Here is a 26,465-nt window from a genome sequence, read left to right as displayed (position 1 = left end):
TGATATATCATTGTGGTTTTGATTTGCATTTCCCTAAGGAGAAGACTGCTATCAAGCATTATTATATAACTTTGGCCATTTGTGTATATCTTTTCATGAGAATTGTCTGTTTGGAGATATATCCTACGTTTTCAAAATCAACTTACTTGTTTTATGACTGTTGAATTTTGGAATTACTTATATGTTTTCCCATTAACTCCAAAGCTGATTCACAGATTTCAAATATTATCTCCCATTCTGTAACTAGTTTCTTTATTCTGATCATCATTTCCTTTGTTGTGCTTTTTAGTTTGATGCAAATCTGTTTGTCTAGGTTTCCTTTTATTTCCTGTGCTTTTGAGGTCTTGTCTCTGAAATCCTTTTCTATGCCATGTCCACCCCAAAACCTTATGTTTGTCTAGTAGTTTATATTGTCAGGAATCCTACCATGAAAACAGAAAGCATTTCTTACTGAAGATACTGAGTTTAATCGATGTATATATGTTTTCAAATGACTATTAGGGTACAGCTGGATTATCTTACCTTGTCTCAGAACAGATATACATTACTGTAGATTAAAGTTATAGAAGCTTAACACAATAATAGAATAGGGAATAACCCATAGGCAAACAAGAGTAAGTGAAGTTTTCCAATGAATACAACACTAGCTTTTAGAAATCACAGGACTGTTAGGATTATTTCAAAATCAGACATTTCTATAGTCCAAATGTTTGTATTTCCCTAAGCCTCATAGGTTGATATTCTACCCACAGATATGATGGTATTAGGAGGTGACACCTGTGGCCAATGATTAGGGCCTGATGGTTTAGCTACAAGAAAGCCAGGGTACCTCATTACCTCTTCCAGCATTTGAGGACCAGCAAGAAGAAAGTCACCCTATGAACTGGATAGTTGGCCCTTGCCAGACCCTGCTCCCAACTGTGAACCCTAGCACACCTATAAATAATTCTACTCGAAATTTAATTATTTCACCCAAATGTATCTATTAGTTTAGAAAAAAATACAAACTTTTGCTATCCTGTTTGAATGTGGCAATGCTTGTATTTTGAAATATATATTGTATATCACTTTTGAATCTTTATTTATATTTACTAGATTACCTTGGTCTACTGAATTCAAAGCTTTTCACTACAGTGTTGCTTTAGATGGTAAAACATATAATCATTTCCAAAATTTCATTGCTACCACATCCTGTGAGAGAAGATATTATGTCAGCTAAGCTGTGTTTGTGATACATAGCTATAGAGGGACTGCCCAGATGCTCTGTGGCACAATAGGAGATTGGATGAATCAAAGTTTGAAGATCTTACTTCTGGTCTGGTTAGGATCGTTGTTGTCCCCTCAGTGGGAAAGAAGCTACAGAATCGCCTTCTCTATGTTTCTTGTCTTGTGGTTACTAACATTGTATACATACTATAAGCATCTATTAACCATAATATAAAAAATCATACTGAAATTGAACAGGGATGTTGGGACTCTGCTAAGGAAGACTGCTTTTTCAGATGCAATAAGAAGTAAAGTAAACATCTTCTTTGGTACAGTTTACAAGAATCAGTGATAGGAATTCTATCTCAGGTTCTTGTATTCAGTCACTATCAGTCTTTTCTGTAATTTAAATTAAGTAAGGCATTTCTTTCTTTTTTACTTGTTCAATAAACATTACTTCAATGAAGATTTACTATTCCTATTCTAACAGAGAATATATGTATATATGTATAAGTATACATATAACATCCAAGGGATTATATATATATATATATATATATATATTTGTATCAAGAAGTCTAACACATTGGAAAGAACATTTATACCTTTAGAGTAAATAATATGGTGCAAATGAAGAAGCTGATATTTTCATTGTGATAATGCTAATGAGTTGCAAGCATTTTAATTAAAATATGTTGCTTAAATATTTCTATCACATTATTAACAGTAGTATAAAGTATACATACAGTAAGGTATGATGGTAGATATGAAAGGAAAAGAAAATTGGAATTAAGACATAAGTGCCAATAACATTTGTCTAAAATCTCTGTCAGTATTCGTAACTTCTGTGTGCCTCAGTTTCCTTGAGGATCTATAGAATGCGGGCAGCAGAATGCGCGGGCGGCAGAATGTGTGGGCGGTAGAATGCGCGGGCGGCAGAATGCGCGGGCGGCAGAATGCGCGGGCGGCAGAATGCGCGGGCGGTAGAATGCGCGGGCGGCAGAATGCGCGGGCGGTAGAATGCGCGGGCGGCAGAATGCGCGGGCGGCAGAATGCGCGGGCGGTAGAATGCGCGGGCGGCAGAATGCGCGGGCGGTAGAATGCGCGGGCGGCAGAATGCGCGGGCGGCAGAATGTGGGAGTAGTTTCCCATAGCCTGAGAAATCAATGCACATGATTTGCAGGTTAAGTCTTTTGATGGAATTGGTGAGTTCTTTTATATTTCTTTTGCAGCTCTTGCGTCTAAGAATTTTTCTGTTTTTAAATATATCCATCTTATCTGTGAGCTCTGAAATTCAGTTGTCCAGTTGTTCTAGGCCTTTGGAGTGGCTTTAAACTGTATTTTTCATTTGACTTAAGGAACTTTTTATTTTGGAGGGATACTGGGACTTGAACTCAGGTCTTACACTTCACCAGTCCTTTTTGGTGTTTATTTTGTGGTAGGGTCTCATGAACTATTTTACCGGGCTGGCTGAAACCAAGATCCTCCTGATCTTGGTTCCTCCTGATCTTAGTAGCTAGCATTATAGGTGTGAGCCTCCATCCCTCAGCTAACTTAAGGAACTATTTATTTACAACTCCCTTTTTCATTTATGAAGGTTTGAGCATGCTAAAATCTCTTCGTTTTGTACAAATTATGATTTAGCACTGATAACCATCCAAGATTTCTTTGTTTTATTTTCTATATATATCTTTCAATGTGCCAAGAACCCCCCAAAATTTAAAAGTTTGGTCAATTTGATAATGAAGTACAATGTATTGGTTAACATATTAACATAAAACCAACTGATATTAATTGGGGATGTTTTTCAGTTCAAATCATTTTTCATATCCATTGCTTAATTCTTCTAGGTGCCAAGTAATATCCCTACTTTATTCATAAGGAAACTGAGGCAGACAGAAATTTTGAATATTGACAGAGATTTTAGACAAGTGTTATTGGCACTTATGTCTTAATTCCAATTTTCTTCACACAAGTGTCTTGCAGTTTCAATGACAACTACTTTCAGTGATCGTAAGACGTCATTGGTTGAAAAGAAAATAATTGGACAAAAATATGTTGTTCTTTTGAAATATGTCACTCCAGAACTATAATCTACAGAGAGGATAACATCTCAGGAGATGAATATAAAAGTACTGAAGGAGTTGAATATTAAATATAAACAGTAAAGAGATTTAGTAGCACAATCAATTGGGTCTGGTATAATAGACAAGGAAAACCTATATACATGTATGTTATTAATCTGAACCTCTTTCTTCATAAATAAGGATGTTAATCATTGGATTGGACCAGTTAATAATAATGGAGCAATTAAAGAAGTAACCATGAATGCAGACACTACTTGTCACAATGACTGGGTCTGGGAACAATAGTGTCAAATAAAGTGGGATCCTAACAGGATCCTAAACATATTTTTTAATGTCATGAAGTTTAATGGTACCACCATTTCATATGACATTTTGCTTTTAGGAACATGGTTATCTTCTGAAACTTAGTTGATGGTCAGCTTTTCCAATCTGGTGGGATAATGGTAGCAACCAAATGGCTTTTGGAAGAGGAAACGGAGGATTCATTGTCTTTAACAGTGATGACTGGTAAGTAGCTCTCAGGTAGCAATCATCCTTTATGCTATGATAATCTTAATTTATTCTTTTCCTTCCTTGATTATTTACTCTTTTTTTCAGTACTTCAATATTATTTCCCCCAGCTCTGTGTCTCAACTAGTACTCTGTCTGTTACACTGGAATACAGCCTCCTCTGTGTCTCTGTGATAAATAATATTCAAAAACATATGTGTAAGAAATATGCATCATATGTTCAGGATTTTCATGGGAAATTTTTTAGTTTACTTGTAATCCTTCCTATTGCTAGCCTTTCATTTTGATCCTTATATCCTACACATTTCCTCTAATGATTCCCTTATGTACAGAGATGTTCCTCTTTGTAAGCAATTGAAATTTCTCAGTTGAAGACCAATTTCTACTCATGTTCAGACCTTTTTGCATAAATTTTATATTACTGGCCAAACAAAGACTAAATTATTGAAGAGCATCATTTTTGCCAAAGAAGTCCTTAGGAAGCTCTTTAATTACTATCTTTTCTGAATGAGGAGCCAAACTAAATTCATAAAAGTAAATTTGTGTTTCAAATTATGTATTTCCTAGAAATATAAGTTATTTTTTTCCTGTTTTAATTCCTTTTAGTCTCTTGGACTGAAGACAATGAAAGAATTTTCTTTTGAATATGTGAGGTGTTTTATACCTTGGCTAAAGTGGTATTTGCCAGGGTTTACACATTTATCAAAACATTAACCTATACACTGAAAATGTATGAAATGCATTGTCATTGAATCGTATTTTGAAACAGTTCACTTATAAAAATATAAAGGTTTATTTAAGTGTAGATTAGATCAACTTAAAATTGTACTGGAGCCTAGATATAAGCCTGCCTCTGGGTCAGAATGTTCACCCACATTAAGGAAAATGAAATAGTAGGCATACAAATGGTAAAAACATATATTTACAATTTTATCCCAAACTGGGGAGAAATAAATTCTCTGTCTTCATCTCGCCCATAGCAGTACTACACATATAAAAAAGACAAAACAAAGCCCGAAAAATATATATTCATAGAATGAGGTGTGGTCCCCAGTTATCAGAAGTGGAAGGTAAGTTTTTCACCAACAACATGGTTCAGAGCCATTGTCACTCCCAGCATGGTATTTCCTGTTGGAATTTGTAGCTGAATAATGTAATGTTAAGAAATAAATGCTAATTCCTAAAGCAACATTACAAAAAAGAATTGCTGAAAGATATATTTTCCTAGGAAATTTGCCATCGGTGCAAATGCATACATCTGTGTCTTTCTGCAATGTTAGAATTTATTGAAAAAAATGTATTCAAATATATATCCATTTCCAGGATACTTGACATCAAAAGCATATAATTCTAGCCTTGGCTACCCACATCTCCTTGTACATGGCACAGAGAAATATGTTCTTACTCTACCTCAAAGATTCTCCAAAGTTTGCACAGTTCCAGCATTTCTCAAAATTCACATCCCCATTCTCTTCTGAGACTCAAGACAAATAATTACCTATGAGTCTCATTAATATTCAAAATACAAACTATGCTCTTCTAGCATATAATGGCATAACATAGACATTTGTATTACAAAAGTAGGATTAGGAAACAGAAATGAGAAATTGAAACTTAAAAAGATGAAAATCCAGCCAGGCAAACATTGAACACTGTTGCTCCATATCCAGTATTTGGGGAACATTGAACAATGATGTGAGGTCCAAATGGCTTGTGAAGTTCTTCCTCTGTGTCTGTGCTGCTTTGAGACAACATGCCATCACTCCTGGACTTACTTCATTCACTGAGTTATGGTTTTCCCCAAAGAACACCCATGCTATTGGACTGGCAGAATGACTCAAGTGGTAAACAGCCTCCCTTGAATGCATAAAGCTCAGAGTTCAAACTCCAGTACTGCAAAAACAAAGAACAAACACACATGCTACTGATATCTCTGAATTTTCACATTTTGCTCTCAGCTTTTATTCACTCTCATAGTTTCAAACATCAACCTCAGGGGTAGCCTACCAGGATTCTCACCTTGCCTTACATTTCCTGAGTCCTAGACCTTTCTATGAAATCTTGTTGGAAGTCTCTGTGTCCTTAGAACTTGCATTCTTCATGCCTGAAAAACAAGCATCACATGCAGGACACCAAAAGCCCTGCTGCCAATTTGAGCAACATCCTTGTGACCTTGGTCCACAGTTGTAGTGGCCTCTGAATGCCTGGATAGCTGAATGTAGGAAAACAGTTCCCTAATCAGTCCTGTGTGAGCATGGCACCATGGAGTGCTCCTCTGTTATTAAAATTCTTTCAAATGGGTTTATACATGTTCACCATTCACCCTGCCATGGGTGTTTCTTGGCCAGTTACTGAAATGCCCTCAAGGCATTTTTGCTGTTTTCCCAGGAGAAAGTACTTGGTTTCTTTTTAATGGGGCTAACTTATTCAGCAACTATTCTTTCTTTGGCTCCAACTATAAACATACACTTTTCTGGTCAGTCCACGAGGTTTCCAAATCCTCTTCCTGACTTTTGTACTTGATTCTAACTGTGGATCTGGTTAAAATCTGCCAGCAATGTCCATGCCATCACTCCAGTGATGTGCTGCCTTGAAATTTTCCTGGCCAGGTTAATTGAACTGTTCACCTTTAAACTGAACCTCCCACAAGCCTTAGGGAAAGGACCCAATGTGAACATATTCTTTGCCAGAATGCTAAACAGATGGCCTCTCATATCTTTTCCAAGTGTCCTTCTTTCATCTTGTGAACACAGTGTCACTCTTCACATTGCAATGGCCATTCTGGTCTTCTGAGCTCACACTGGAATCATCCCTTAAATTCTGCCTACACTATTGTAAGCCTTTTGTACCTGTTTGACCAAAGTTTTCCAAATCCTGTATCAATCCAGAAAGTTCTGAACCATACAGTCAGGTACAGTTACACAAGAAAACCTTACTTTTAGGTGCCACTTTTCTTTGTTACCTTTTGTCTCTGTGACAAATAACTAATAAAGGACATGAAAAGGAGGAAGAATTTATTTTCATGGTTTCATAGGTTTCATTCCATGTCACCCATCTCCATTGATTTTAGGCTGTTGTGAGACAAAGTTCATGGCTGGGAGCATTTGATGAAATGAGAGAGATAGGAAAGGGACAAGATATACCTTTCCAGGATATGACATTGAGTGAGCTATGCCATGAACATAGATAAACACATGTGTGACTTTTTTGATGTCAAAATTTATATAATAAAACAATTTCACCAGCTATGTCAGTTTTATCAGTTTTCACCCAACTAGTATTCTTGAGTTATCTTGGAAATAGAGGCTCTGGTAAGTACAAATTTTTTATTTCATTCCAATCTCTATTCATAAAATCAATAGTACTCAGAACATATATTGTATTCACATGATGATAAATGATACACAACAGCTAATAATGGCTAAAGGGGCTGAGGGATTCAGTCATTACTGAAATCATATGTAGAAGGCAGATACTGTTGCAGAAGTTCACTGCAGGTGATCAGAGAATAGATTACAGTACCCAGCCTCAGTACAATTGATGGGCAGTTTCTGTTGCCATTTTGGATTCTCAGCTTTAAGTGGACCATATCTCATGGGCAGGAGAAACCATGCTTGAGTTTTAACTCAGGACTAGTGAAATTTCTTTCTCTAGCAATCTTTCTGAGAAAATCTACTGAAATCAAACTGTGGGATTGATCAGAATGGTTTGCCATCAACTTGTGGTGCTCCTTGTTTTATAATCTCAGGTAGTGGACTTATTGCAAGTGTTATTGATCTGCTCATGGGTCTAGTTTGTTTCATATATTTGAAATATTTACAAGATGGATTTTCGCAAACATGAATAAAGTATTCTTTAGTTTGTTCCTTCTGATGTGCTGGAAGATGATTATTTGTCTTCTTGTATAAACAAAAAGAACAGTCATTCTACTTTGGCACCTACACTCAAAATGGATTAACTCAAGGCAAATTATTGTTTCATAAAATGGAATCACTCAATACAAGGCATAATCTGATAGGTGCTGTTCTATACTTGATAGAGTAACTGAGCAGGGCATATACTGCTCTACAAATATATTATTTAAATTGTACAAAGTTTGAAAATGGACAGTATCAGAATTTAAAAGATATTTTGTACTATAATGGTGAATTCTGCATATTTGATTTTAGTTCTAGATTTAAAGATTTAAAGCAGTCAAATACAAATAAAATTTGTATTTTTATTTTTTTGAGTTTCATGAAGGGCTCCCTTCCTCCTTTTGTCTTGAAATAAGTGTTTTCTGTCCCATGATTTTTATATATTTCCGAGTCTCACAGTCCTTTTGGTTTGTTGACAATGCTTGTCTCACTGTTCAGCAGCACAAAATGTATTATTGATATTGATGTTGGAAGTGTGACAGAGCCTTGGCTCAAAATGTTTCTGTAATTTCAGGCATCTTCTTCACAAATATAATCAATTTGCCTTCTTTTTCTCACCTTCACATGGGACTTTTCCTAAACATAGTTTCGTTTCCTTTTTTCTTTTTCATTATTCTGGTTGGGAGAAGTGGTAGATGCTTTACTGATTTGAGAAAAATGTATAGCATTCAGAGATGTGATATTAATGCAACCTTGTTCAAATATTTGATGATATCTCTATGAAATGATTTACTCCATAGGCTCATATAGAGTTACTAGAACATTAAGCTAGTACATGGAAATGAGAAGAGTGGATTACTGTCTATTTTTGATTGATTCTTATTCATTTGTATGGTATAAAACAGTAGTATGTGACATATAAATAAAGCTACTTAAAATAGGAAGAAAAATCACGTTAAAATAATATTTATATATGAACAGGATTAAAAGAGATACACATTTTTTGGAAGCTACTATTATTTAACAGAACTTTTTCAATTTATTTAAGTCTGCCACTTGCAAGATTTAAGAGTTTAAGCTAAATTACTGAATTATGGTTCTCAATGTGTAAAGAGACATCCTGACTTTCCACTAGAGTTTTACCCCTATAATATTATTCATTTTCTGCATATTAAATAAATTAATAAATGTATGTTAGATAATATGAATTGAAAGAAATTTTGAGAGCACTATCAAGTGGGCACTTTTGAGTTAGAATTTTCTTAACATTGGATTTGATTTTAAAATTTATACTTTATATTTTACTTATTTTTATTTGAGCTACAGTTATTTATAGTGTACACTTTGATCATTCAGTACACTATATAATGTCTAATTACAAATCAGGTTAGTTCCATCTCCTTAAATATAAATGCAATTACTTCATTAAACTGCAATGATCATATGTATTTATAAGGTGACTATAATTCAAAAAGTAATAAGCAGTATATGAATTATTAGAAAAAGGAGCTTGAAGACTCCATTAAATACAAAGTAATGATATAAGGAAATTTTCATTAACCTATTTTGATCAGTATACACAGTGTCTATGTATTACAGTTTCAGTCTGTATCCCATATATGTCACACACTGTTGTTTCAGGAATGATTTAAAATGTATTAGTAGGTGAGTGTTAAGCTCAATCCCGAGGTCTGCATAAATAAAGCCTCCAGCAAAAGCAGGCTGACAGCAGTGGGCAGGTGAGCCACAGCCACAGATAGCCATTCACAGAATTGTCTCCAGACTTTTTTTCCTCCCTACCTTTGATGAGACAACAATTGAACTACACTTGCATGCTGAAAAACATACTGAAACTATATTGCATTTGAACTTGGGACACTTTGTGGTGTTTTTGTTTTGCTTTGTTTGGTTTGGTTTGGTTTGGTTTTTTTCCCCTTTGATGAGACAATAACAGAACTACTTCTGAGAAACCATCTCCAGGATTGGAGGCTTAGGGACTAACACCAAAATTACTAAGACTGAAATTTTATTGCATTTGAACTTGGAGATTTTTTATTATTTTTTATTTATTTATTTTTATTTATATATATTGTTAATTTATTTTATTTTTTCCTCAGTCATCTTTCTGTCTCTCTAATGCCTGTTCAGCTTACTGTTGATTAGTACACTATCTCTTCCTGTTTATATCTTTGAAACTTTGTTTGTTTGTTTTGAGTTTTTTGTTTGTTTACTTGTTTTTCCCTCTTTCCTTAACTTATTTGCTTTCCCTCTCCTCTCACCCTTCCATTCTAAATATCACCATTGTTATTATTGCAAGCTAGAAAATACTTAATTGCACACAGTACAGGGACAATAACAACACCAAGGGCAATGACAGGAAGACAGAAAACACAGGGAAACCAGTTTCCCCACAGCAAAAAATTAGTACAGAAACCAGAGGGAAATGAAGAGAACAAATACTCAGATCCAGACTCCAACAAAATGCAGATAAACTATGCCAAAGAACCCAATGAAGCTCACAAGAATAATCTAAAAGAAGAAATACTACGGGTAATCAATGAGAATTTTATACAGATGACACTGGATATCAACAAACAAAATGTACAGGAGACACTCAAGAAATTCCAAGAAAACAAAAATAGAGAATTTGAAACAGCACAAGAAGAATTAAAAGAAATCACAGAAGCGTTGTATAAACAACAAAGTAAAACAAAGAACATGATTAATAAAGAGATAAATGAATTCAGGATGAAAATAGACAACATTAAAGAGAAAATGACTCAGGATATGGAAAACCTCAGAAAAAAAAATGAAACAGAATTGCAAAACAAAATGGAAGGATAATCCAGCAGAATAGAACAAACAGAAGACAGAATCTCAGAACTCAAAGATGAAATGGTAATTAAAGGAAAACCAAAGAACTATTAGTTAAACAATTCAAGACCTGTGAAAAGAAAATGCAGGAACTCACTGATTCCATCAAAAGAACAAACCTGAGAATCATGGGCATTGAAGAAGGAGAAGAGGTGCAAGCAAAGGGAATGCAGAATATATTCAACAAAATAATAACAGAAAATTTCCCAAATCTAGAGAAAGATATTCCCATACGGATGCAAGAGGCCTCCAGGACACCAAACAGACCAGATCAAAATAGAACTATCCCACAGCATATTATCATTAAAGCAACAAATACAGAGACCTGAGAAAGAACACTGAAGGCTGTAAGACAGAAAAACAAATAACATAAAAAGGTAAACCCATCAAAATCACAGCAGACTTCTCAACAGAAACATTAAAAGCAAGAAGAGCTTGGGGTTAGATCTTCCAGGCACTGAATGAAAATAACTTCAACCCTAGGATACTCTACCAAGCAAAACTGTCATTCAAAATAAATGGAGCAATAAAAGACTTTCATGATAAGCAGAAACTAAAACAATATGTGACCACAAAGCCACCACTACAAAAGATTCTTCAAGGGATTCTGCACACAGAAAGTAAAACTCAACTTAACCATGAAAAGACAGGTAGCACCAAACCACAGGAAAAGAAAAAGCAAGAAAGTAGAGAGTAACCTTAACTTAGGCACACACAATCAAACGTTCAAACAGCTAAGACAACTAAATGACAGGAATCACCACATACCTATCAGTACTAACACTTAATGTTAATGGACTTAATTCCCCCATCAAAAGGCACTGTTTGATGAATTGGATTAAAAAGGAAAACCCAACAATTTGTTCCTTACAGGAGACCCATCTCACTGACAGAAATAAGCATAAGCTTAGGATGAAAGGCTTGAAGAAGATTTACCAAGTCAATGGCCCCCAAAAACAGGCAGGAGTAGCAATACTTATCTCTGACAAAGTAGACTTCAAACCTACATTGATCAAACAAGATAAAGAAGGACATTCCATACTAATAAAAGGGGAAATAGACCAAATGGAAATAACAATTATCAACCTATATGACCCAACGTCAATGCACCCAATTTCATCAAACATACCCTGAAGGACCTAAAAGCATATATTAACTCCAACACAGTGGTTGTGGGAGATTTTAACACCCCATTATCATCAATAGATAGGTCATCCAAACAAAAAGTCAATAAAGAAATCCTAGATCTAAAATATACAATGATCAAATGGACCTAGTTGATGTCTACAGAACATTTCAACCAACTTCTACACAATATACATTCTTCTCAGCAGTCCATGGAACCTTCTCCAAAATAGATCATATCCTAAGGCACAAAGCAAGTCTGAGCAAATATAAGAAAAAGGAAATTATACCATGCATTCTATTTGATCACAATGCAATAAAACTAGAATCTAACAACAAAAGTAAAGAAAAAAACATGCAAACAGCTGGAAACTGAATAACTCATTACTCAACGAACAATGAGTCATTGATGAAATAAAAGAGGAAATTAAAAACTTCCTGGAAAACAAGGAAAATGAAAACACAACCTACTGGGACCTATGGGACACAGCAAAGGCAGTCCTGAGAGGAAAGTTTATAGCCATGAGTGCATATATTAAAAAGACTGAAAGATACCAAATCAAGGACCTAATGATACATCTCAAACTCCTAGAAAAACAACAAGCAAACCCCAAAACAAATAGAAGGAGAGAAACAATAAAAACATGACCTAAATCAATGAAATGGAAACCAAAAAAACATACAAAGATTTAATGAAACACAAAGTTGGTTCTTGGAAAAATAAACAAGATCTATAGATCCCTGGCAAACCTGACTAAAATGAGGAGAGAAAAAAACTCAAATTAGTAGAATCAGGAATGCAAAAGGAGAGATGACAACAAACACCATGGAAGTCCAGGAAATCATCAGAGACTACTTCGAGAACGTATATTCAAATAAATTTGAAAATCTTAAAGAAATGGAGAGATTTCTAGATACATATGATCATCCAAAACTGAACCAAGAGGATATTAATCACCTGAATAGATCTATAACACAAAATGAAATTGAAGCAGCAATCAAGAGTCTCCCCAAAAAGAAAAGTCCAGGACCTGATGGATTCTCTGCTGAATTCTATCAGACCTTTAAAGAAGAACTAATACCGACCCTCCTTAAACTCTTCCATGAAATAGAAAGGGAAGGTAAACTGCCTAACACATTTTATGAAACCAGTATTACACTTATCCCCAAACCAGGCAAAGACACCTCCAAAAAGGAGAACTATAGGCCAATCTCCTTAATGAACATTGATGCAAAAATCCTCAATAAAATAATGGCAAACCAAATTCAACAACACATCAAAAAGATCATCACCATGACCAAGTACGCTTCATCCCAGGAATGCAGAGGTGGTTCAACATATGCAAATCAATATATATAACAAACCACATTAACAGAAGCAAAGACAAAAACCACCTGATTATCTCAATAGATGCAGAAAAAGCCTTTGATAAGATCCAACACCATTTCATGATAAAAGCTCTAGGAAAACTAAGAATAGAAGGAAAATACCTCAATATTATAAAAGCTATATATGACAAACCTATAGCCAGCATTATACTTAACAGACAAAAAATGAAACCATTCCCTTTGAAATCAGGAACTAGAAAAGGATGCCCACTATTTCCACTCTTATTCAACATAGTACTGGATTTCATAGCCAGAGCAATTAGGCAAGAAGAAGGAATAAAAGGAATACAAATAGGTAAAAAACTGTCAAAATATCCCTATTTGCAGCTGACATGATCCTATACCTTCAAGACCCAAAAAACTCTACTCAGAAGCTTCTAGACATCATCAATAGCTATAGCAAGGTAGCAGGATATAAAATCAACATAGAAAAATCATTAGCATTTCTATACACTAATAATGAACAAACTGAGAAAGAATATAGGAAAACAATTCCATTCACAATAGCCTCAAAAAAAAATCAGATACCCTAGGTGTAAACCTAACAAAGGATGTGAACGACCTCTACAAGGAAAACTATAAACTCCTGAAGAAAGAGATTGAGGAAGACTATAGAAAGTGGAGAGATCTCTCATGTTCATAAATTGGTAGAATCAATGTAGTAAAAATGTCTATACTCCCAAAAGTAATCTACATGTTTAATGCAATTCCCATCAAAATCCCAATGACATTCATTAAAGAGATTGAAAAAATCTACCATTAAATTTATATGGAAACACAAGAGGCCACGAATAGCCAAGGCAATACTCAGTCAAAAGAACAATGCTGGAGTTATCACGAAACCCAATTTCAAACTATATTACAGAGCAATAACAATAAAAACCGCATGGCACTGGCACAAAAGCAGACATGAAGACCAGTGGAACAGAATAGAGGACCCCGATATGAAGCCACACAACTATAACCAACTTGTCTTTGACAAAGGTGCTAAAAATATATGATGGAGAAAAGACAGTCTCTTTAACAAAAACTGCTGGGAAAACTGGTTAGCAGTTTGCAAAAATCTGAAACTAGATCCATGTATATCACCCTATACTAAGATTAACTCAAAATGGATCAAGGATCTTAATATTAGACCTCAAACTCTAAAGTTGGTACAGGAAAGTGTAGGAAATACTCTGGAATTAGTAGATATAGGCAAGAACTTTCTCAAAGGAACCCCAGCAGCACAGCAACTAAGAGATAGCATAGATAAATGGGACCTCATAAAACTAAAAAGCTTCTGTTCATCAAAAGAAATGGTCTCTAAACTGAAGAGAACACCCACAGAGTGGGAGAAAATATTTGCCAGCTACACATCAGACAAAGGACTGATAACCAGAATATATAGGGAACTTAAAAAACTAAATTCTCCCAAAACTAATGAACCAATAAAGAAATGGGCAAGTGAACTAAACAGAACTTTCTCAAAAGAAGAAATTCAAATGGCCAAAAAACACATGAAAAAATGCTCACCATCTCTAGCAATAAAGGAAATGCAAGTTAAAACCACACTAAGATTCCACCTCACCCCTGTTAGAATAGCCATCATTAGCAACACCACCAACAACAGGTGTTGGCGAGGATGCGGGGAAAAAGGAACCCTCTTACACTTCTGGTGGGGATGTAAACTAGTACAACCACTCTGGAAAAAAATTTGGAGGCTACTTAAAAAGCTAAACATTGATCTACCATATGATCCAACAATACCACTCTTGGGCACATACCCAAAACTGTGACACAGGTTACTCCAGAGTCACCTACACACCCATGTTTATTGCAGCACTATTCACAATAGCCAAGTTATGGAAACAGCCAAGATGCCCCACTACTGATAAATGGATCAAGAAAATGTGGTAACTATACACAATGGAATTTTATGCAGCCATGAAGAAGAACGAAATGTTATCATTTGCTGGTAAATGGATGGAATTGGAGAACATCATTCTGAGTGAGGTTAGCCTGGCCCAAAAGACCAAAAATCTTATGTTCTCCCTCATATGCGGACATTAGATCAAGGGCAAACACAACAAGAGGATTAGACTTTGATCACATGTTAAAGCGAGAGCACACAAGGGAGGTATGAGGATAGGTAAGACACCCAAAAAAGTAGATAGCATTTGTTGCCCTCAACACAGAAAAACTAAGCAGATATTTGAAAGCAAATGAGTTCAATAGGAGAAGGGGACCAGGAACTAGAGAAAAGGTTAGTTCAAGAAGAATTAACCTAGAAGGTAACACACATGCACAGGAAATCAATGTGAGTCAACTCCCTGTATAGCTATCCTTATCTCAACTAGCAAAAACCCTTGTTCCTTCCTATTATTGCTTATACTCTCTCTACAACAAAGTTAGAGATAAGGGCAAAATAGTTTCTGCCTGGTAGTGAGGGTTAAGGGCGGGTAAGGGAGGTAGCAAGGGGGGTTGCAAGGGAGGCTGTGGGGAGAATGGGGGAGAAATGACCCAAACATTTTATGCACATATGAATAAAATAAAAATTTTAAAAAAGTATTAGTATACCATTAAAAGGGATAAGAGGAGATGAATGCAGGCCACTGGTCTAAGGACCATGGAACAACAATGGATGTTTTTTGAACCTTCAAAAGTAGATACTTCTTAGAGAGTATTGCTTTTCTGTTAGGATATTACCAAATGTCTTCTTTCATACTTGTGTGTATTTCTTTGTATATGTGTGTGTGTGTGTGATCCTTGTATTGACCAAGGGCCACACACATGCTAAGCACATGTTCTAGCAGTGAGCTAAGTTCCTGACCAATAAGCAAGGTCAATTTTTAAGGAAACCCCCTGCTACCTCATTTGGAACAGGGCATTTATATTAATATTAATAAATGTCAGAATATCTCTGAGGATTATTATTTCATGATGTCATTCCATTAAGTAGATGTAACAACTATTTCATTGTTCCATTTTTGTTATGTCTTTGGGATCAAGAACATCACTGATTTGTTTGTAGACTTTACTTCAGAAGATGTAAATGTCTTTTGGTTAGTTTGAGGGCTTTCATATTGCTTTTATGGCTCTTCAGTTGCTTATTTGAGCAAGGAAATAAATGAAATTAGCAAATATAGGACAATAGCTGACCCTGGTTGAAATGCATTATATGTTCATATATATTTTGCTGTCTTGAGGTGCCAATGTAATTCCCCCAAAATATCTTCAAGATATCCCTTCCTTTAATAATATCTTAAATGAATTGCAATAACCACTAATTTGTTCTTAGAAGAATAGGTCAGAGTTATCTGACAAGATAATGATATTTCAAAACTAGTAAGGTTCTAGTAGAAATTATAAAGATGTGCAGAAAGAGAACGGCAAGAGGAGCAGTATGAGGATGGAAGGAAGGAAGGAGGAAAGGTAGTCATGAAGGAAGGGAAGAAAGAGGGAAGGGAAAAATAAAAACACTAGTAAAAATGTGCAAAAAAACTCCATGTAGAGAACACTGTTCATTGCTTCATATGCCCTTCTGTTCCTTTGGGGATAAGAAAATATTTATGAGAAATACCAAGAATTACACAAGTTGGGCAGTGTAGAATGAAATGATAGCATGGCCACACGATGACACCGTGAGGGTGGGAACAGAGCATGAGTTTATAGTACAGCCAGTATTAAAGATAATAATACCATAATGACAGCAATATTATAACAAGTACATATATAAGTACATATATTGAGATTTTCCTGTTTCAGTACACTAAGATAACAGTTATATTTGCATTAGTTTGTTTAATTAAGATAATAACTCTATGAAGTGTGAGTTACTTTTTCTAGTTCATAGATAAATCAAATTTAGAGAGATTACTTTTCAGGGTTCTGATAAGTGGAAAGGTCTGGACATAGAGTTTATCTTATTTTTAGGGTCATGTTCTATAGTAATACATTTTTGACCTTTCGAAACTTGAGTAAAGTATGAAATTCAAATATGCCTTCTTCTTTGACTCTCAATCCTTTACAACCTCAGTCCCATATCACCCATATCTGTCTTCTGGCCTAATTTGATTATAATATTCAATCATATCCAATTAATCTTCTGTTCTCACTGATGATTTTTTTCTCCTCTATTCTTTGTAAACCATGCCCTGGTAATGAAACACCCCTCCCTTACTTTGAAGGAAACTCTTTTTCCTCTCCTTCTTGTTCCTCCTAACTCTCACTTATATAAACAAGTAAGCTTCACCCAAATTTACGATTTTGCATTACTGCTGCCTGTTGGTACCTTGTCATCTGTCAAGAATCCCATTCTCCAGCTCTGAAAATTGAACTTGAGTGCATTGGTCTGATCATTGAAGTTGCCATCACATCTGTTCTATGCAGTATCTGGTAAATCAATGGTGACATACTTCATGTGTCGTTCCTCAATCAATTAATGCCTTGTTGAAAATTTCCAAACCTGTCTGCTTCTTATAGCTGTTTTAAATGTCTTTATATTTCTCCTTGGTTTAAAAGTGATACCTGAAATGGAACATTCTTCTGTATTAATTTTTCATTTTCCCTAAACTGAGTCTGCAGCTGGATGCACTATAAGTGATAAATGTATTGCCATTCTTTACTTTCCCAAAAATCAAAGCACAGAGACCCTCCCACTCATTTTCTTCCTCCATTAAATTTTAGGACATAACCTCCCATTTTCTGTAACCAGTTTCCACCAAATCTATAGCATCTCCCTTCTATATTAGTTAATTATTGCTGAATAATAATAACTCATGTTTCACAATTTTATGGGTTAACCAGTTGGTTCTTCTGCCCCCATTCAAGAATTGTTAGGTGGTTAGTGGACTAAGATGATTGGAATGATTAGGTACATTTAGATCTCTTTATCTTTTCCTTCATTGAAGTTATGCTCAGAGCATGATCTTTAAGAGATCAAGTCTTCTGTGAAAATCTTAACCAAACTTTGGTTGGTTTCTTGTTGGTTGACATTCCATGGTTAGGTAAAGTCACAATCCAATCCCATGGACCATGTCTGAAGAAACTCCACCTAGGTGTGAATACTAATCTATCATAAAATCTTATTTCCCTTCTTTCTGCTATAAGGCTAGTTCAGATTTTCATCACTGCTCTGTTTATTAATGCAGAAAAATTTTTCAAAATTAATATGTACTTATTGTACAAAATAAGTAGTTTCATTTTCATATTGCCATAACTGCATGTTGTGGTATGTCCATGTTCACCACCTTAATTACCCTTTTTATCTCCCTTTTCCACTTCCTCCTTTTCCCTTTCCTATCCACATCCCTAGTCCCCTAATCATTGTCTAGGTTCCCTAGTCCCCTAATCATTGTCTAGGTTCCCTAGTCCCCTAATCATTGTCTAGGAATATTAGATAGAAGCTGAACTTTAAGAAAGATGATCCACAATGGTAAACATATGCTCATTTATTTATAATATGTTTGCAATATAGATTAAATGCCATTTAAAAACCTCATATATGCTATAAATCTGTGCCACAACAGAGGAGTTATTAACTATACCTGGGAATATAAGGGTAGATTTCATAAAGATGTTGCTGCAGCTGAATGTACATCATAACACAAGAGTGGTGGAAGGGGATCATAGGGAAAAGAAAAGCACTTGGAATTTTTTGTCTATACTATGATATTGTGTTTTAAATCTGAACAGTGTTCATGTGGTTTGGTGGGGGAAGGGGCAGGACAAAAGTAAAACACTGTGATTATTTACGATGTTAATACACTCTTGAAATACTTTCCCAGGGTTGGTGTCTCCTCATTTTTCCTTGTCTTAATAGATTATATCATCATCAAATATCTCCATTCTTAGTATTTCTCTTTCTTTCCATTATTCTATCTATTTATAAACTTATTATCTAGCATATCCTGTTTTTGTGTTTTAGATTTGACTATTCATATTTATTTGTTTTTATTTTGGGGTGTGGGTATATTGTGGTATTTATAACCATTCTTAAAATAGATCAAATATATCATACTTGAATTCATCCCCTCAACCTTGTAGCCTCAAGGCACTTTATTCATATTCTAAAGTCTGACTTATCCTGACACTTCTCTAACCTCATCAGTGTTACCTTCCGATTTTTCAGCCTGCTGTCTTTTAGCTCATTTGTTTTTAAAGCTAATGTTTCTTGGGTATTATAAGGTTTTTTACATCAGTGAGCAATTCCTGTATCTAGAGTGCTCTTTCTCTGGTCTTCAAATGACTGGTTGCTTTACATCTTCAAATCAAAGCCAAGATCACTTTTCTCAATGATACTTTGTCTACTCAGTTTCAAATAGCCTGATAGTGAAACCACTTTCTATTTTCATAATTTTACTTCATACTGGGGCTGGTTGTGATTTGAAATTATATTATCATCAATTTTATTACTAATATAGTATTTACTTACATATTTTTTTCTTCCTTCCACTAGAATGTAAGCTCTCTTAGATAAGGGACATTTCTGTCTCACCCATCTTTTTATCCCTTACTTGGCCCTAGTGCTTGGTAAAAACACAACCCTCAATCCACTCAGTTGAGGTCAATTTCCACCACTTCTAAAATTATTCTCTTTCAAAGGATGTCAATAATGTTAAAGAGGACAAGAGATGTGAATTCTTTTATTTAGTTTCACACACGAGATATGAAATGTTTGGCCAACAAATATACCACTGTTCTCACCAATATTAACTACACAACTTGAGGAAGTGTGAAATGTTGACTTCTCCACAATTCAAGGAGATTTAAATTTCACTTCTTTCTTAAATTTTTTTCTAGTTTGTTTTGAGGCAGCATCTTTATGTATCCCAGATTCCCCTTAAGCTCATAACCACCGTGCTGCATTATCAGGTGTGCACCATCACACCAGACATATCTTTAAATACTACTAGTATTATTTAAATAACTAAAAATTTGTGATAGGAGAGAGAGAAAGCAGAACTGTTATCCTGTTTCTCTCTAGTTTTCTCCATTCATCAGTTATGTAAATGTTTTATGAAGGAGGTAGAAAGTTTGGAGGTCTTCATTTCAAATTACTTTCATTTCAAGCCAACTTTTGCTACTTTGGGAAATGCAGTTATAAAATGCCAAAGAGATAGTGTTATCCTCTACAGTTTACTAAATAATTTTTTTTTCTACCTAAAGTTAAAGTACAGACTTTGCTTTTCAGGTCCGTATCTACGTGGATGCTGTAATTAACCACATGTGTGCTGAGAGTAGAGGTTCAGGGACGGGCAGTACTTGTGAAGTTACTTCAACGCTCAGAACAGGGAGTTTTCTGCAGTTCCATACTCAGCTTGGGATTTTAATGATGGTAAATGCAAAACTTCAAGTGGAGGCATTGAGACCTATAGTGATGCTTCTCAGGTAACTTTGTGCTTTTCTTCTTAACTATCAGAATAAAGAACTGTCTGTGCCTTTAATATGCAGCTGTGGCTTATTAAACACCATTTCAGATACTAAGTTATATCCCTTAGATACAAGTTACCAGCACTGTCTGTATAAAAGTAAGAACTCACCTCAATATTCAAAAACTTTCCACAAATCATAGGACTACATGGTAGAGCATTGCCTTACATGCATGAAGCTTTGATTTTGATCACCTGCACCACTTACAAATATGCAAACACACACACTCACACACACACACACACACACAAACACACAGAAAGAAAGACAATTCCTCAATATACTGAATACCTCTTCTATTTTATTTCCTACTTTCTCCCCTTATGCTCAAAAATATTTTGATGGTACATCCACAGCAGAATTTCAGTACAACCAGCACCCATGTAAAGCATTACGGAAATGTCTATTGATGAATAAGGGACTGCATGAATAATCACAAGGACTCTTAGGTGAGAGATGATGTTTCATCAATGAATCACAAAATGTTTACCTCAACAGGTCAGAGATTGTCGTCTGGTTGGCCTTCTTGATCTTGCACTTGGCAATGATTATGTTCGTACCAAGGTCGCTGATTATATGAACAATCTCATTGACATTGGAGTAGCAGGGTTCAGACTTGATGCTTCTAAGTACATGTGGCCTGGGGACATCAAGGCAGTCTTGGATAAACTGCATAATCTGAACACAAAGTGGTTCGCTTCAGGAAGCAAACTTTTCATTTTCCAAGAGGTACAGCTCTCTCTCAGTCTTTCTCTCTTTCAGGCTTTCTCTCTCTCTCTCTCTCCCTCTCTCTCCCACTCTCTCTGAGATCATATAAAATAATATCACTTTGTTAACAGTAAAGGACATATTAAGCAATTTCTGTGGAATAAAGGCCAGATGAATTATGTTGAGCACAATTTTTATTTTCCTTATATTCAGAGCAAACACACTAAACTTCTTACCACAATAGGGGCTCTATGGATGTGCAGAGGATTTATGGCTGTAGGTTTCACTCTACAGTTCTTATACTCCCCAACACCATTATGCAACACAGAAAATCATAAGGTTGCTGTGGTTCAAGCTAGTCTATCTGAGTTTGAATCCTGGCTATTATCTGTACCAGCCTTTAAGCATATTGATTAAGCTTTCTGTGCAGTAGTTTTTCCACATAAAGGAAATAATGGTAATATTTATGTATTTTTGCGTTGGAAAGTCAAATGAGCTCATTACCAAGCACTGACAAATGTGCATCACACAGTAAATCCTGTTTTAATGTCAGCTATTGTTATCATTTTTCTATGAGAGTAAATTTGGTCAACATTCTGACAAGACATCAGGTAACCTTTTCATCAGACTTGTGGAACTAAGTTAGTATATAGATAGTTAGAGGAGATTAACCATTTGGGGGTATAACACATATATAAAAAGAATATCACAAAGAAACTCCCTGTGTAGCTGTCTTTATCTCAAACTAGCAGAAGTGTCATGTTTTTCTGTTTATCTTTTTTCTTTTTTGCAAAAATCAAAGAAGAAAAGTGGGGGAGGTCCTGTCTAGTGGTTGGACTGATAGCAGTGGGAGGCGGGATCTGGTGAGGAAGAGAGGTTGGAGAGTGAATATGGTGCAAAAAATGTGTACAAGTACATGTAAATGGAAAAATGTTACCTGTTGAAAGTGTTCCATATATCATGGTTGGGGAGGAGTAAAGGGGAATGGTGGAGAGGTTGAATGCAAGTATGATATAGTTGATACATTGCAAAGACCTTTGTAAATGCCACAATGTACTCAACCCAGCACAATAGTACAGGAAGGGAGAGAAGGTGCGGGAGGGGATCCAAAGGGAGCAATGACCCAAGCAATGTATGCACATGTGAATAAAAGAATAATAATAATAAAAACAAGAAGAATCAAGTGTTAGCATAAAAACAAAGAGAATAAGTCTTAAGTCAGTAAGAGAGGACAGCACTGTCAACTGGAACTCAGAAGTCACATAAATGTGTTGTGAAAGTATTAAAAAACAACAAAATAGAAAATCTAAGAACTTGGTATAAATATGTTCCAAAGTTGATTTTATAGCATCCTACTTTATCCATTAAAATTCTTAAGTTATGTTAACATGATATTTATCCTATATTTCCATTAAGTGATTGATCTGGGTGGTGAAGCAATCACAAGTAGTGAGTACTTTGGAAATGGCCGGGTGACAGAATTCAAGTATGGTGCCAAACTCAGCAAAGTTATCCACAAATGGGATGGAGAAAAGATGTCTTACTTAAAGTAAGTAAAATATAATTTGGCATTTCAAATAATTCAAAGCTCTTTCAGTCATATTACTTTTATATGAGTTACTTTCTTAGAAACTTCTTGTCAAGAAGCCCCAGCTAGTTATTTTCTCATTTAGAATGTCAATCATAAACAAACATTCTAGAAACTTACACATATCTTGAAGGTTTTTTATCTCTCTCCAATATGAGTATTCTTGATTTCTTTGATGCTTGCTTATATTCTGTTAAATTGCAGTTATTATTAAAAAGATGTTCCCAACTACAAAGCACCTAAATGGAGTCATAGTATAGAATTTACACCTCTTATATGAATTAGTTAATATGAAATAATAAAATGTTAATATTATAGTAGTACTGTATTGATTCCTCACTTTATCTCAGGCTGCCATTCTGTATAATGTGATATGATTGATGTCCTTTTCACATTCATCTGAATTATAATATACTGAGATCTTTAAAAGGATCTCTTTTAAAAACAAAAATATTTTATAGGTAACATGAATGTAATGTAAATAACCCATACATACAGACATGGAATGCATTTGTAGATTACACATATGTACTTGCAAACACAAATACAGGTAAACTAAATCCTATGGAACAGCATTGCATTAGAAAATTTATCGGAGGATGCTATATAAAAGGAGGTGCAGATTTAGCTTAATCTATTGTGAAAGAATACACATGTGCGTGTATTATTATTTTTCCAACAGGAACTGGGGAGAAGGTTGGGGTTTCATGCCTTCTATTTCAAATGGTGGTACTACTCTTTGATCACACTGTATCTTGTAACTTTCAGACTGTATAAAATGGCAGTTGGATTTATGCTTGCTCGCCCATATGGGTTTACACGTGTGATGTCGAGCTACCGTTGGCAAAGAAATATTCAGAATGGACAAGTAAGTTTTCAGTTGCTCAAGGTATCTTTTTCTCAAGAAATAAAAATACCTTGCTTTTAACTTCACAAGATTTCCATACATTCATTATTTATGCATCATGTGTTTATTTAAAAGAAACCTGATATTGAATGCTTATTTAATCATGTAGCAGATATTAAAGAAATAAAATTTAAGTTCCTTTTATTCTAAAATTCTTATGAAAATACTTTCTGAAGTGTGATAAATAAACCCTCCACCACAAGAAACAAATCAATGAAAATAAGAAGAAGATACAGAGAGTAAAATGTTAACTTCTCGTGAGTATCTACTGCTTAGAGTTGATGTAAGAACTGAATTGAGCATATTACTACTTATTAAGAACTTAAGAGTTTCTGCTTATGGTATGAACAGTATAATTGTCATATAATTTTAAAAAACTTTATAGAAAGCAAAGAAATGATTCAGTTGATCTTAGGTGAAATAGGAAAACACAAGAGTAAGAAAATTATGTGTACTAAAGATTACAAGTTTACAGAGTAATTCAGGAAAAAAAGGAGAAATACAATTGGGAGTATGTTAAAGACATTACTTTGAAGGGAAATTTAAAGCACTGACCAGGAAACAAGATGATAAATGTATTTTAAAATTTAGGAGAAGTTTCTCTTTAAATGGTAGCTTTCAAACGCCGCATCATATGGAACTTAATGCCCAAAGCAGAAATTTTCCTTTCCTGAAAGTCAAACAGTTATTTACATACAATTTTTCTGATTCCACTCAATTTGGGAAGACCACTACTCTGTCTAGGAACACATTCTATTGTAGGATAGCATTAATATTTATGATGTGCCCTTTAATTTGAGGCAACTTCTAATATTTCCATGAAATAGCCTTATGGTATCAAAAGTCTTGGATTATTTCCAATTCCCTTTTTCACTTATGAAGGTTTCAGCATGCTAAAACCCCTTAGTGTTGTACAAATGATGATTTTACACTAATAACCCTCAAGGATTATATTGTTTTATTTTCTAGATATATCTTTCAATGTGCCAAGAATCCCCCCAAAATTCAAAACTTTGGTCACTTTTGTTAAGAATACAAGGATGTATTGATTACCACATTGATGGAAATCCAACTGATATAATTTGGGATTTTTTCTGTTCAAATCGTTTTCATATCCATTGCATAATTTTTATACATACCAAGAAATATTTCTATTTTACACCTGAGAAAAGTGAGGCAGACAAAAGTTATGTATACTGACGGAGATTTTTAGACTAGTATTATTGGAAGATAGGTTTTAATCCCAATTTTCTTCCATCACTGCACTTAAAGTTTCAATGACATTGAAGTACTTCCAGTGATATGAAGAAGTCATGGGTTGAAAAGAAAACAATTGGATAAAAATACATTGTTCTTTTTGAAATATGTCACTAGAGAACTAGAGTCTCCAGAGAGGATAACATCTCAGCAAATGAATAGAAAAGTACTGAATGAGTTGAATTTTAAATATAGACAGTGTAGAGACATAGCAGCAGAATCAATTGGGTTTGATGTAATAGAGAGGGAAGATGCATATACGTGTACATTAACAATCTGAACCTTTTTGTTTTTCATAATTAAGGATGTTAATGATTGGATTGAGCCAATGTGTGACAATGGCATAACTGAGTGAAATTTGTCAGTGAACAGTCCAATTGATTAGGAAGACTGCAGTGGTAGATTTATGGGATTAGCAAAAATTATATTGAAAAGAAAGAAATACTCAATAACAGAATCCATTTCATGTCAAGATTTTCCTATTACGTTTGAAGGTTTTATACCAGCAATACTATCTCAGAATCTGATTGATGTTTCTCAGTACCCATGATAACCATTTACTACATTCCAGAATCTAATCAGCATTCTAGATATTAATATTGATACAGATTGGCTAACCAAGTTTTAATGTACATTACATTTACAGTTTGCCTCCCTCTTCCCTCAGACCCCAGTATGCAATTTAAATGAAACTAAATTCCACTCCCCATCTGCCATTCCTTGAATGGCTCCAGATTTGCATGAGCTTGTGCTTGCCATCCCTCACTCCAGAATTCCATCATCATGTGTTGAAATAATTGATATTGAATGACAACCTGCTTACTATTTTAGTACCATTGGACATGGGGATACCAGAACTATCTCTTGATTTCACTGTCAGTCAAGTGACAACACAAGCATACTATGCACATTAAATAAAGCTCACAAATCTACAAGACCTGAAAGCTTCACTAATACCAGTGTTTTTGTCAAGTGAATTTCACACATAAGTGTTTGTTGTCCTCTTAATGGGAATTAACATAATGTATTAGAAATGAAAATGCAGTTTTGCACACAGCAAGAGTACTGAGACCATAGAGAAATTGGGAAATAAGCACTTACTTTTTTCTGTTTGCTACTCTGATGAGAATTAAGCTTGACTCTGGGGAAAGTCTATCTGAGAATGGAGCCCAGACATGAAAGGAAAGCACAACCCATTAATGAACAAAGAAGGTATCTTGAGGATTTTGTGAGCTCACAACACTAGTCTGAAGCCATCTGTGTTGTTGCATTTCTTAGTTATCTAACAGATTTTCTTTACACTGAGTCAGTGTTTTTCACTTAAAATCTGAAGCATTTGTCCTAACACTTACAAGTTCTTTTCTTCTGCAGTTCTTCTGCAAAACTCTCTTTGTCTTGATTCACTTGTCATAGCACCTTATCTGGCACACCAATATCCTCTTATCTCAAGGGCCATCAATTTTCCTGCAACCTTAAGTTTTCACTCATGATTAATTCACTTATTTTGTTTCCTTAACATTTAGACTTGCTGAATAAAATGTGTT

At 34.9% G+C, this 26,465-nt stretch overlaps 1 pseudogene; it reads left to right on the top strand.

Moving 5' to 3' along the window:
* The first annotated feature begins 7,642 nt into the window (after window positions 1–7,642).
* Window positions 7,643–26,465, top strand: part of LOC109679685 (pancreatic alpha-amylase-like) — a 47,636-nt pseudogene continuing 28,813 nt past the window's right edge.

This window comes from Castor canadensis, chromosome 12, assembly GCF_047511655.1.
Source record: "Castor canadensis chromosome 12, mCasCan1.hap1v2, whole genome shotgun sequence".
In the NCBI taxonomy this organism is placed as follows: Eukaryota; Metazoa; Chordata; class Mammalia; order Rodentia; family Castoridae; genus Castor; species Castor canadensis.
Note: the sequence above shows the minus strand (reverse complement) of the source record. Positions and strands in the feature narration are given on the sequence as shown.